Source organism: Scyliorhinus canicula, chromosome 24 (genome assembly GCF_902713615.1).
Source record: "Scyliorhinus canicula chromosome 24, sScyCan1.1, whole genome shotgun sequence".
In the NCBI taxonomy this organism is placed as follows: Eukaryota; Metazoa; Chordata; class Chondrichthyes; order Carcharhiniformes; family Scyliorhinidae; genus Scyliorhinus; species Scyliorhinus canicula.
Genome location: NC_052169.1, coordinates 7,082,633 through 7,095,364, shown reverse-complemented (window position 1 = coordinate 7,095,364; position 12,732 = coordinate 7,082,633). Strand labels below are relative to the sequence as shown.

Here is a 12,732-nt window from a genome sequence, read left to right as displayed (position 1 = left end):
GCAAGATTACTTATCGAAAGCATCACCTATGTTAGACTACAAGTGATGGATCAGTCCCCACTGGGTTTGAATGAGCCTAACAGTCTCATAAAATGAGAAAGAAAGGGCTTGCAATTATATAAATGTCTATCACATTCTCATGGCATCGTAAGATGGTTTACAATCAATAGATTATTTCTGAAGTGCTGCCAGAATTGCAATGTAGGCAAATGCATCATAGAATTGCTACAGTGCAGAAGGAGGCCATTCGGCCCATCGGGTCTGCACTAACCCTCCAAAATAGTACCCTACCTAGATCCAATCCCCGCTCCATCCTTGTAACCCCATGGAGCGGCACGCTGTGCAGCGGTTAACACTGCTGCCTCACGGCGCCGAGGACCCGAGTTTGATCCCGACCCTGGGTCACTGTCCATGTTGAGTTTGCACATTCAAGGGCAGCACGGTGGGGCAGTGAATAGCACTGGGACTACGGCGCTGAGGACCCGGGTTCGTATCCCAGCTCTGGGTCACTGTCCGTGTGGAGTTTGCATATTCTCCCCGTGTCTGCGTGGGTTTCCACCCCCACAACCTAAAAGATGTGCAGGTTAGGTGGATTGGCCAAGCTAAATTGTCCCTTACTTTGAAAAAAAAAAGTGGATACTCTAAATTTTTTTTTAAAGTTTGCACATTCTCCCTATGTCTGCATGGGTCTCACCTCCACAACCCAAAAAGATGTGCAGGGTAGGTGGATTGAACATGCTAAATTGCCCCTTAATTGGAAAAAAAAAGAATTGGGTACTCTAAATTAAAAAAGAGATCTCTGTAACCCCACCTAACCATTGTACATTAAGGGGCAATTTTAGCACGGCCAATTCACCTAACCTACACATCTTTGGACTGTGGGAGAAAACCGGAGCGCCCGGAGAAAACCCATGCAGGCACGGGGAGAACGTGCAAACTCCAGACAGTTGCCCGAGGTCGGAATTGAAGCCGCATCCCAAACCATTGAGCCACCGCGCCACCCCTCAGCCAGTCTGAGCCCAGTAACATAGCCACCTCATCTGCTTTTTTTGGCTGTGTTGACTGAGGGATGGAGACTGGTCAGGACACTGGAAGACGTCCTTTCCCTCCTCGCAATGGTGGCTTGGAATCCTTCGCAACCACCATCAAGAAAATGTCAGTGGGGGGGAGAGGGAGGGAATGTGGGTTAGATATGCTTATAATGCGAAGCAAACCTTTGCATGTTCTCTTGATGTAATCATTTCTGGCAAAAGCCAAAATGAAGAGTACCACAGTGGAACTGGAGGACGCCTTCATTCTCAACACCTACTGCATCATTTCTGAATCCAATGAGTTTGATCCAACCATTTTCTTCTGATTTTTTTTTAGAAAGATCAGAGGAGTGGGTTATTCTAGTGAATCCATCAAATGCATATTAAATTCAACTGGGGCACAGAAAATGGCACACACAGGATCAATACAACTCGGGACGCGTGGGGCCAGTTTGCCCCCTTTAACAGAAGAAATAAAATCGCCTGTAAACCAGAGGTTGGAATGTGCGGCTGCCCTCGCAGTCAGGGCTGACTTGTATCCAGACCCTTGCAAGAGAACCTGAGGCCACAATAACGCTCACACACACACACACAAACCAGAGGCTTATAAATAACCTCAGACCACCCTTAAGTAAAAGGCGAGCATTTAATTATCGCTAACAAAATGAGTCGGAACAGCATCACTGCTGCTATATTGAGCGTCCCCCCGTCTGTGAGCACGTTCGTGCCGCACGGAGCCCAGTCCCGGGGCTGGAGGTTTCAGCACGCTGGCCAGCTCCTTGGCTAATTGCAGTCTTCCCCCTCTGCAAGGAAACCTCTCTCTACCTCACTCTCTCTCTGCTCGTGTGGCTGCGGGGGGAAAGAAGGGGGTTGGGGAGGAAAGAAGCTCGGTTTGTGTTTCTGTTTTGTTGTCTTGTTGCATTACTGTCGATTATTTTCTGAGTGTGTGCATTTCCCTAACCCACCTCCCCCTCCCCGTTTATCTAGTGGGTACATGTGTGTGTGCAGAGCCCCGCCCCCCCCCCCCCCCCCGTTAATCCAGTGGGTACATGTGCCTCTCTGTTTGTGTATGGGTGCCTGTGTGATTGTATGTGTATGTATGTGTCCGTGTGCATGTGTGTGTATGTTTATGTGTGTGTGGGTGGGTGTATGTGTGTGTGTGGATGAGTTTGTGTATGTGTGTGTGTGGATGTATGTGTGGGTGTGTGTATGTGTAGGTTTGTGTGTGTGTGTATGTTTACGTGTGCGTACGTATGTGTGTGTGTCTATGTGTGTGTATGTGTGTGGGTATGTGTGTGTGTATGTGGGTGTATGTGTGTGTGCATGTGTGTGTGTGTATGTCTGTGTGGGTGTGTGTGTGTGTGGGTGTGTATGTGTGTGTGTGGGTGTGTGTGTGGGTATGTGTGTGGGTGGGTGTATGTGTGTATGGGTGAGTGTGTGTATGTGTGTGTGTGGATGTATGTGTGGGTGTGTGTGTATGTGTGTGTGTGTGGGTGAGTGTGTGTGTATGTGTGTGTGTGGGTGAGTTTGTGGTTATGTGTGTGTCTGTGTATGTGTGGGTGAGTGTGTGTATGCATGGATGTATGTGTGGGTGGGTGTGTGTGGGTGGGTGTGTGTATGGGTGGGTGTATGTGCTGGTGTGTGTATGTATGTTTGCCTGTGTGTGGGTGAGTTTGTGTGTATATGTGTGTGTGTATGTGTGTGTGGGTGAGTGTGTATGTGTGTGTGTGGGTAAGTATGTGTGGGTGTATGTGTGGGTGTGTGTGTGTATGTGGGTGAGTGTGTGTATGTGTGGGTGTATGTGTGTGTGTGGGTAAGTATGTGTGGGTATGTGTGTGTGTGAGTGTGTGTATGTGTGGGTGGGTGTGTGTGTGGGTAAGTATGTGTGGGTGTGGGTGTGTGGGTAAGTATGTGTGTGTGTATGTGGGTGTGTGTGTATGTATGTGTGTGTGTGGGTGAGTGTGTGTGTATGTGTGTTTGTGTGTGTGGGGGTAAGTATGTGTGTGTGTATGTGTGGGTGTGTGTGTGTATGTGCGTGGGTGAGTGTGTGTGTATGTGTGGGTGTATGTGTGTTTGTGTGGGGGTAAGTATGTGTGGGTGTATGTGTGTGGGTAAGTATGTGTGGGTGTATGTGGGTGTGTGTGTATGTGTGTGTGTGGGTGTGTGTGTGTATGTGTGGGTGTATGTGTGTTTGTGTGTGTGTGGGGGTAAGTATGTGTGGGTGTGTGTGTGTGTATGTGTGTGGGTGAGTGTGTGTGTATGTGTGGGTGTATGTGTGGGTGTGTGTGTGTGTGGGTGAGTGTGTGTGTATGTGTGGGTGTGTGTGTGTTTGTGTAGGGGTAAGTATGTGTGGGTGTATGTGTGTTTGTGTGTGGGGGTATGTGTGTGTGTGTGTGTATGTGTGTGGGTGAGTGTGTGTGTATGTGTGGGTGTATGTGTGTTTGTGTGGGGGTAAGTATGTGTGGGTGTGTATGAGTGTGTATGAGTGTGTGTGTATGTGTAAATGCTAAAACCAGTGCTGGGGTTTGTTTGGGTTTTTTTGGGTGAGCTGGTGATGACGCTAGCATTTTTATTCCACTCCTTGTTCCTGAGCAGGAGCGGCAGCAGTCCGGGTGGAAGGCAAATCCGCTAAACGGGAGAGAGAGAGAGAGAGAGACCTCTCCACCGAGACAAACCGACTCCCGTGCGAGACCCAGGAGAACCCCCCCCCCCACACACCCTCTCCCTCCTCCCGTCCTCCTCGCCGTCAGTCTCGTCAGGCAAAGGGGGTAGGGGGCCACCCTCGCTGGCTATCCAGGATGTGACTTGCAGAAGGTAACGATGCAATTTCTTAACCATCAATCCTTTACACAGAGAGAGAGAGAGAGAGATGAAATAAATAACACGCCTGCCATCCCTTCCTTTCTAGAGCCACAAGGCATCGCATGTAAAATGCAATGTTCTAAATAGACAATTATGTCAATGCTGAGTTCCGAGGTAGTGTAAATAGCCACGAGGAAGTGATTTCAGAGGGAATGGGAGAAGGGGAGCTTTGCATTTCCAAATTGGAAGGTGCATCTTAGACCTTGGAAGATTTATGTTTAGATTTCAATGCATTGTGCATGTCTCTACGCGGGTGTGTGCGTGTGCGTGTGTTTAAAACAACACACCACCAAGAACAGGTCAAATCATCGAGGCCTTGAAACTTTAACAGCAGCCAGAGAGATAATCCAGATTCGAATGTGTCAACAAGCTCGCGAGTGACCAGAGGGACGCTTGCAGTGTGTGTCTGGGCAGACCTACCTCCGAATTTGGGATGTCAGCCTCGTCTTAGGGGGAGCGGTGCGATCTTTAAACAGGAATTCATCAATATTCCGGGGGTGGTGGGCCAAGTGGTGTTGGGGGGCGGGGGGAGATCAGTTTCTCCTTCGCTCAAATGTTTATTGAGGGGAAGGGGCCGGAAATCAGGGTTAATTCCATTCATTGTCTCTCACTGTTGGAACTTAATCTTTTAGCTCGCCCAGCACACAGATTTGGGGGAGAAAATACCTATTCAACATCAATTTGGTGATAATCCTCACATTGGTGAAGATGGTTAAGAAGAAGCTCGGGGCAGCACGGTGGCTCAGTGGGTTAGCCTTGTAGCCTCACGGCGCCGAGGTCCCAGGTTCGATCCCGGCTCTGGGTCACTGTCCGTGTGGAGTTTGCACATTCTCCCCACGTTTGCGTGGGTTTCGCCCCCACAATCCAAAGATGTGCAGGTTAGGTGGATTGGCCACGCTAAATTGCCCCTTAATTGGAAAAAATGAATTGGGTACTCTAAATTTTTAAAAAAGAAGCTCACCTCTCCTGGAGTAGCCGCGAGAACTCCTTTCCTGGTTGTGGCATTGCACAGGGGAGCTCCAGGAGTATGTGTGAGGGAAGCGAGTCGTGGATTGCATTTGGTAGAATTCCACCTGACACGGAGTAATAGTTGGGGAGAAAAATCTTGCTCACCTTCTCCCTGGCATTATACCGAAACAGACCATTTGAATCAGCAGAATGACAGGAATTCATATTCCAGTTGTGTCTGATATCATTTAAGATAAACTTTATCCAGGTCAGGTTCTTTTTCCTGCCTTCTCTTCCCTCTCCCTCTCTTTTGCTCTTTTCCCCTCTCTTCCCCTTCCTCCCCATCTCTCTCTCTCCCTACCTTCCCCCTTCTCCTTGGCTAACTATTCCCCACAATTTTCACCTCTGAGTCCAATGAGCATAGAGCCGACCATTCGGTTGCATTGTAATAAACAATATTAATTCATTAATGAGAGTGGCAAATGATCTGACTGGTTAAGTCAGCGAGCATATCCGTGGGTGATGGATGACAGTGTCTGAGAACAGTTCACTGTTCCTATTATACTTATTTTGTGTGTGGTTTATTTTTTTGAGCTGAAAGATCCCACGGGTGGCATGGTGGCGCAGTGGTTAGCACTCCTGCCTCAGGGCGCTGAGGACCTGGGTTCGATCACGGCCCCGGGTCACTGTACGTGTGGAGTTTGCACATTCTCCCCCTGTTTGTGTGGGTCTCACCTCCACAATCCAAAGATGTGCAGGTTAGGTGGATTGGCCATGCTAAATTGCCCCTTAATTCGAAAAAATGAATTGGGTATTCTGAATTTATTTATAAAAAACAAATATGTCCCACGGTTTCACACAGGTGCATTGAAGATATGGTACATGTTGCCCATCCCTTGCTTCCTCTGTCCCGCCATTCACGGCCGTGCCTTCACCAGCCTAGCCCCTAAGGCATGGAATTCCCTCCCTAATCCCCTCCACCCCTCTTATCCGTTTAACATTCTGCTCAAAACCGGCCTCTTTGACCATCAGCCATAACATCTCCTTCTTTGACAGTCAATCGTCCCCTGATTGGGCAGCACAGCAGCCCAGTGGTTAGTACAGTTGCTTCACAGCTCCAGGATCCCAGGTTCGATTCCCGGCTTGGGTCACTGTCTGTGCAGAGTTTGCACGTTCTCCCTGTGTCTGCGTGGGTTTCCTCTGGGTGCTCCGGTTTCCCCCCACAGTCCAAAGACGTGCAGGTTAGGTGGATTGGCCATGATAAATTGCCCTTAGTGCCCAAAGAAGGGTTAAGTGGGGGTTACTGGGTTACGGGGATAGGGTAGATACGTGGGTTTGAGTGGGGTGTTCTTTGTAAGGGCCAGTGCAGACTCGATGGGCCGAATGGCTTCCTTCTGCACTGTAAATTCTATGATTCTATGATTGCACAGCACTTTGGGGCACCTTGCCACATTGTTAGTGCCAAATCAATGCAAGTATTTATCAGAATTCCTACAGAGCAAAAGGAGGTCATTCGGCCCATTGAGTCTGCACCGGCCCTCCGCAAGAGCACCCTAGCTAGGCTCACATCCCCACCGTATTAACCCAGTATCCCCACATATCCTTTTGGACACTGAGGGGCAATCCACCTAACCTGCACATGCGGGAGGTAACCGGAGCACCCAAAGGAAACCCGTGCCGACCAGGGGAGAAAGTGCAAACTCACAACAGGCAGTCACCCGCGGCCGGATTTGAACCCAGGTCCCTGGCGCTGTGAGGTAGCAGTGCTAACAGCTGTGCCACCGTCCTGCCAGGGCATGCCGCAGTGCCGCAGGTGACCTGACTGCACGCACATGGCAGCAGTATGTATTTCTCGTTCTTTATCCTCCTTTGGCAAGGGCACGGGATTGGCAAACCATCTGCACGCATTCACTCCCTCCAGTGCCAGCCTTCTGCAAGATGCACTGCAGGAACTCAACAACGCTCCTTCGACATTACCTTCCAAACCCCACGACCTCTACCATCTAGCGGGACAAGGGCAGCAGACACATGGGAACCCCACCAAGTTCCCCTCCAAGTCAAACACCATCCCAACCTGGAAATATATCCCCACACACACACACACACCTGCACCCAAATAAAGTGAACTTGTCTTTGCAACCACAACCAAGCCCAAGTGAAAGGACTTGGGCTCTTGCAGGTGGAGTTATGCCTCTCAGCTTTAGGGCGCTCAGGATTTTGATCCAAACACCAGTTAAAGGGCTCGCAGCCCAGTGAAACAGAAATGACATTTTGCGTGTTTCAGTTATTCAAAGTTAGCGGGCCGGTGTATTATATGATTAATGATGAGGCTTTGTTTCTGGAGATTTAGAGTTGGTTAGGAAATGCACCACAGCTGTCAGGTCGTAATTTAATGCAGTCAATTATCATTTTTGATTTCACTGCACAGCAGGGGTGCATCGAAATTATCCTCACCGTGCAATAAATAAAAATCATTTCCTGGATAGGTTGAAACTGCATGCTCGGAAGGAACTGCGCAAAGAATACTGAGGTTTTCTTTCGATGTATATATTATTTTTCAAAGTTAATTTCGGGTAAACTCTCCAACTGCAGGCTTCCAGTCTGGATACTCGTCCACTGGGACGATAGGCATGAGTGTGGAAGGAATATGTGGATATACCCATGGGGTAAATGAAGAGGGTGGAGAGAGAAACAGAGCTCGCGATTCCAGTCAAAATAACTTTTCTTCAGCAGTGAAAGCTGCTCTGAAGAAGACTCATACAGACTCGAAACGTTAACTCTGTTTCTCTCTCTCCGCAGAATCTACCCGACCTGCCGAGTATTCCCAGCGTTTTCTGTTTTTATTTCAGATCCGCAGCATCTGCAGTATTTTGCTTCTGATTAAATTAAGAGGGGCAACGACGCCAGCATAGGTGAGTTGGGCCGAATGGCCTTTCCATGTGCCGGGGGCTGTGTATGACATTAGAAAATTGTATGTTACAGTCCATAATGTGTTAGCCACTGGGTGAAAAGTCAGGGCCAGCTCTTGTAAAATGTGGCCTTTGGAAAATGCATCATTCTGTTCCGTTTCTATGCTCAACACTTTATTAACTCGGCACCTTGCTCTCGTGCCCACATGTCTGTCCTTGGCCTGCTGCAACGCTCCAGTAAGGCCTGGGCCTGGCGCAAACTGTAGGGGCCGCATCTCATCTTCTGATCAGGCACTTTACAGCCCTCAGGACTCAACATTGAGTTCAGCAATTTTAGACTAGCTTCAACGTAGTCCGGCAGTCCACGGTGCATCGTTGAAGCCACTTAAGTTGCCCTCCAAGCCGCACACCAAAGCCCCTTTGATAGCACCTTCAAAACCCACAATCTCTGCCATCTGGAAGGACAAGGGCGGCGGACACAGGGGACCATCACCACCTGGAAGTTCCCCTCCAAGCCAAGCACCATGCTGACTTGGGAATATAATGGCCTTTCCTTCACTGTCGCTGGGTCAAAATCCTGGAAGGTCCCCCCACCCCACGCCGCTAACAGCACCGTAGGTTTACCTACACCACATGGGCTGCAGCGGTTCAAGAAGGTGAATTAGGGATGGGCAATAAATGCCCAATAAATTCACATCCCGTGAAATTATTTTTTAAAAATCAGGTGATATTCGGACAAGTAAGCCTGGTCAAACAAGGTAGCTGTTTAGGTGTGGGGAGTTGGAAGACGCTGAGAGACAGAGAGGTTTAGGGAGGGAATTGCAGACTGCATTGTTGTAGCAGGTTTGATCAAGGCCCCTTTCAGAAAGTACCTTCAGTAAAATCCCATGTGGCATCTCCCTAATCATTCCTGTTAAATAGGGGGGGAATCTTCCTATTAAATAACTTTTCGAATAAGGGGTCTCATCATCAGGCCCCCTTTGATAGAGTGAATATCCCTATCTGGAGTCATTCCTTTTGAATCATGAAGAACAGTTCATTTACCTGTGTTGACAGTTCTGAGAAGGAGGTTGACGGGGAATGAGTAATCAGCGCTGATATGACATCATTGTTATTTTGTGATGCCGGTTAATATTACAAATGCCCCAGGAATGACCAAATCTGGATTTAACTTCTCCTTTAGGGCCTCTCCTTCCCCTGTCCCATCATCCCAGTATTGTATCCCAGATCGTGAGATCCATCTTTTCATTAAAATTCTCCCTCCAGGTGATACCTGCTGGTAATAGTGCGATTGAGGGCTGGACCGATCCTCTCCCCCCTGTGCTACATGTAATCAATCCCAAATCCGTCCATTTGTACATGCACCCAGGGATTTCCCACTGCTGGTGCACAGAGGCGTTCCCCGCATTTCGAGAGAGGGAGTGGGAGAGGCTGAGCGGAGAGGAACGCTCCTATGGGATGGGAGAGAGATTAATCAAAAAGAAAGACTTGCATTCATACATCCCAACCTCAGGAGCAGACCGTTCAGCCCCTCATAGAACATACAGTGCAGAAGGAGGCCATTTGGCCCATTGAGTCTGCACCGACCCACTTAAGCCCTCATTCCGTCCTATCCCCGTAACCCAATATCCCGTCCGAACCTTTTTGGACACTAAGGGCAATTTAGCACGGGCAATCCACCTAACCTGCACGTCTTTGGACTGTGGGAGGAAACCGGAGTACCCGGAGGAAACCCACGCAGACACGGGGGAGAACGTGAAGACTCCGCACAGTCGGTGACCCAGCGGGGAATCGAACCTGGGACCCTGGCGCTGTGAAGCCACAGTGCTAGCCACTTGTGCTACTGGCTGCTCTGCCTGTTGATAAGATCTGATTGTGGCTTTAACTCCACTTTGCTGCCTCCTCCCCACCCCCCAGTAACCCCTGACCCCCCAGAAATCTGATCCAGCTCAGATTTGAAGATATTTAGTGATCCAGCCCCCCCCCCCCCCCCCTCCCCCGGAGGAGAGAATTTGAAAGACCCACCACCCGCTGAGGGAAGAAATTCCTCCTCATCTCCATCTTAAGTGGGAGACCCCCCCTTCAAGATAGTTCTACCTCAATACCAGATCGCCGCGCTCTCCAGATCCCTCGATGCCTTTAGAGTCTAGAAATCTACCTGTTCCTTCTTAAATACAGTCAGTGACTTGGGGCTCCACAGCCTTCTGTGGTGGAGAATTCCACAGGCTCACCATCTCTGAGTGAAGAAATGTCTCCTCATCTCCGTCCAAAATGGCTGACCCCATATCCTGTGGCTGTGACCCCTTGTTCTCGACAGATCCCCCCCCACCCCCCACAACGCAACATCCCTGAATCCACTCTGCCAGAACTTTATACGTTTCAATCAGATCCCCCCTCATTCTTCTGAACCCCAGCGAATACAGGCCCAGTCGACCCCATCTCTCCCCACACGACGAACCTGCCGTCCCAGGAATCAGTCGGGCGAAACTTTGCTGCGCTCCCTCTATGGCGAATAGAGGGTGCGATCTAACCAAATGGGAATTGTGTCCCACAGCGAGCATGTTTAACCACCTGTTTCCCGGCACTGGTAGCGCAGAGAGGCACAACGCTATCTAACGTGACGCCGGGTAAATACGGGGCCTCAGCAAGGAACGCCCCATACTCAGCCCCGTTTTCTTCACTGAGGAGCTCTGTCCGCGGGAACTCGGCGTACATAGAACATATAACAGTACAGCACAGAACAGGTCCTTCGGCCCTCGATGTTGTGCCGAGCAATGATCACCCTACTCAAACCCACGTATCCACCCTATACCCGTAACCCAACAATCCCCCCATTAACCTTACACTACGGGCAATTTAGCATGGCCAATCCACCTAACCCGCACATCTTTGGACTGTGGGAGGAAACCGGAGCACCCGGAGGAAACCCACGCACACACGGGGAGGACGTGCAGACTCCACACAGACAGTGACCCAGCCGGGAATCGAACCTGGGACCCTGGAGCTGTGAAGCATTTATGCTAACCACCATGCTACCGTGCTGCCCCAATGAAATGAAAATCGCTTATTGTCACAAGTGGGCTTGAATGAAGTTACTGTGAAAAGCCCCTAGTCGCCACATTGCGGTGCCTGTCCGGGGAGGCTGATACGGGAATCGAACCGTGCTGCTGGCTTGCCTGGTCTGCTTTCAAAGCCAGTGATTTAGCCCACTGAGCTAAACCAGCCCCTAAGCGAGAGATTAGCTGATTTAGCCCACTGAGCTAAACCAGCGTAGCGAGAGATCAGGACGCCATTTTTAAATGGGGTCCCCTCAGAGTGCAGACAGGGGCTCGGTTTAACATTTCCACCACAAGGCGACATCTGTGACAGTGCAGGGCTCCCTCAGTGCTGCAGTGGGAGCGTCAGGCTGGGATTTATGTTCTCCTGATGAACAGGGTCAGTACAGGCAGAACCCTGGAAGCCTGGTCACCTGCCAGTCCTTTCAGCCAAGTAAGGGATGAAAAAGGGAAATTTATTTTTAATCTTGGGAGGGCAGGTCAATAATTACTGGCTGCGCTCTGTTGACACTTGTTTGGTACATACATTTTTATCAAGACTCAATTGGCTAACTCTCGATTAATGTGGACCTGCAGGTGGACGCAAAGCACCTTTTTAATTTGACTGACCAAAAGCCCATTTTGTGGCCTCTTTCTTTTCATTCTTGGGAAGTGGACATTGTTGGCTCGACCAGCATTTCGTGCACATCCCTCGTTGCCCTTGTGAAGGTGCTGGTGAGCCGCCTTCTTGAACCGCTGCAGTCACTGCGCTGTTAGGGAGGGTATCCCTGGATTTTAACCCAGTGACAGTGAAGGAACGGCCGATATTTTCCCAGGATGGCGAGTGACTCGGAGGGAAACGCCCAGGGGGCGGTGTTCCCTTGTGTCTGCTGCCTTGTCCTTCTAGATGGTAGAGTTTGCGGGTTTGAAAGGTGTCTTGGTGAGTGCCTCAGTGCCTTAGGGGGCAGCACGGTAGCATGGTGGTTAGCATAAATGCTTCACAGCTCCAGGGTCCCAGGTTCGATTCCCGGCTGGGTCACTGTCTGTGTGGAGTCTGCACGTCCTCCCCCTGTGTGCGTGGGTTTCCTCCGGGTGCTCCGGTTTCCTCCCACAGTCCAAAGATGTGCGGGTTAGGTGGATTGGCCATGCTAAATTGCCCGTAGTGTCCTAATAAAAGTAAGGTTAAGGGGGGGTTGTTGGGTTACGGGTATAGGGTAGATACGTGGGTTTGAGTAGGGTGATCATGGCTCGGCACAACATTGAGGGCCGAAGGGCCTGTTCTGTGCTGTACTGTTCTATGTTCTATATAGATGGTCAGGCAGCATGGTGGCGCAGTGGGTTAGCCCTGCTGCCTCACGGCGCCGAGGTCCCAGGTTCGATCCCGGCTCTGAGTCACTGTCCGTGTGGAGTTTGCGCATTCTCCCCGTGTGTTTGCGTGGGTTTCACCCCCACAACCCAAAGGTGTGCAGGGTAGGTGGATTGGCCACACTAAATTGCCCCTTAATTGGAAAAAATGAATTGGATGCTCTAAATTTATTTTAAAAAATAATCTTATAAATGGTCCACACTGTGCGCCGGTGGTGGAGGGAGTGAATGCTTAAGGTGGTGGATAGGTTGCTTTTCAAGCAGGTAGCTGTGCTTTGAATGAAGTTGAATCCTCACAATCCTCATTGGGATTGGTAAACTCACTAATACATTCAATGATGCCATCTGCGCTAGACTATTGAGACAACATGTTACTCTCTTAATAATCAATAGCCAATATATTGTGAACAAGACAAGAATCATTGTGTATAATTGAAAAACATAATTGCTTATCATTAGAAATTCTGTCTTAATAGATAAGGGGCTTGATTCTCAGGATCCCAGCCGTGTGTTTCTTGGCTGTGCACCACTCGCTGGTGGAGTGATTCTATCTTCCCGCCGTTTGTCAATGGAATTTCCATT

At 49.7% G+C, this 12,732-nt stretch overlaps 1 protein-coding gene across 3 annotated transcripts in view; it reads left to right on the top strand.

Moving 5' to 3' along the window:
* Nucleotides 1-1,822: 1,822 nt before the first annotated feature.
* The window catches only part of tmem266 (transmembrane protein 266), a 154,595-nt gene continuing 143,685 nt past the window's right edge, over nucleotides 1,823-12,732 (top strand). The window contains exons 1-3 of one of the 3 annotated variants that reach the window (XM_038784437.1): nucleotides 1,823-1,921; nucleotides 3,627-3,845; nucleotides 7,691-7,753. The gene's annotated coding sequence lies outside the window, so the exon portion shown is untranslated. Of the gene's footprint in view, nucleotides 1,922-3,431; nucleotides 3,846-7,690; nucleotides 7,754-12,732 lie in introns of those variants that run through there. The other 2 variants (XM_038784436.1, XM_038784438.1) reach the window with 2 other exon arrangements.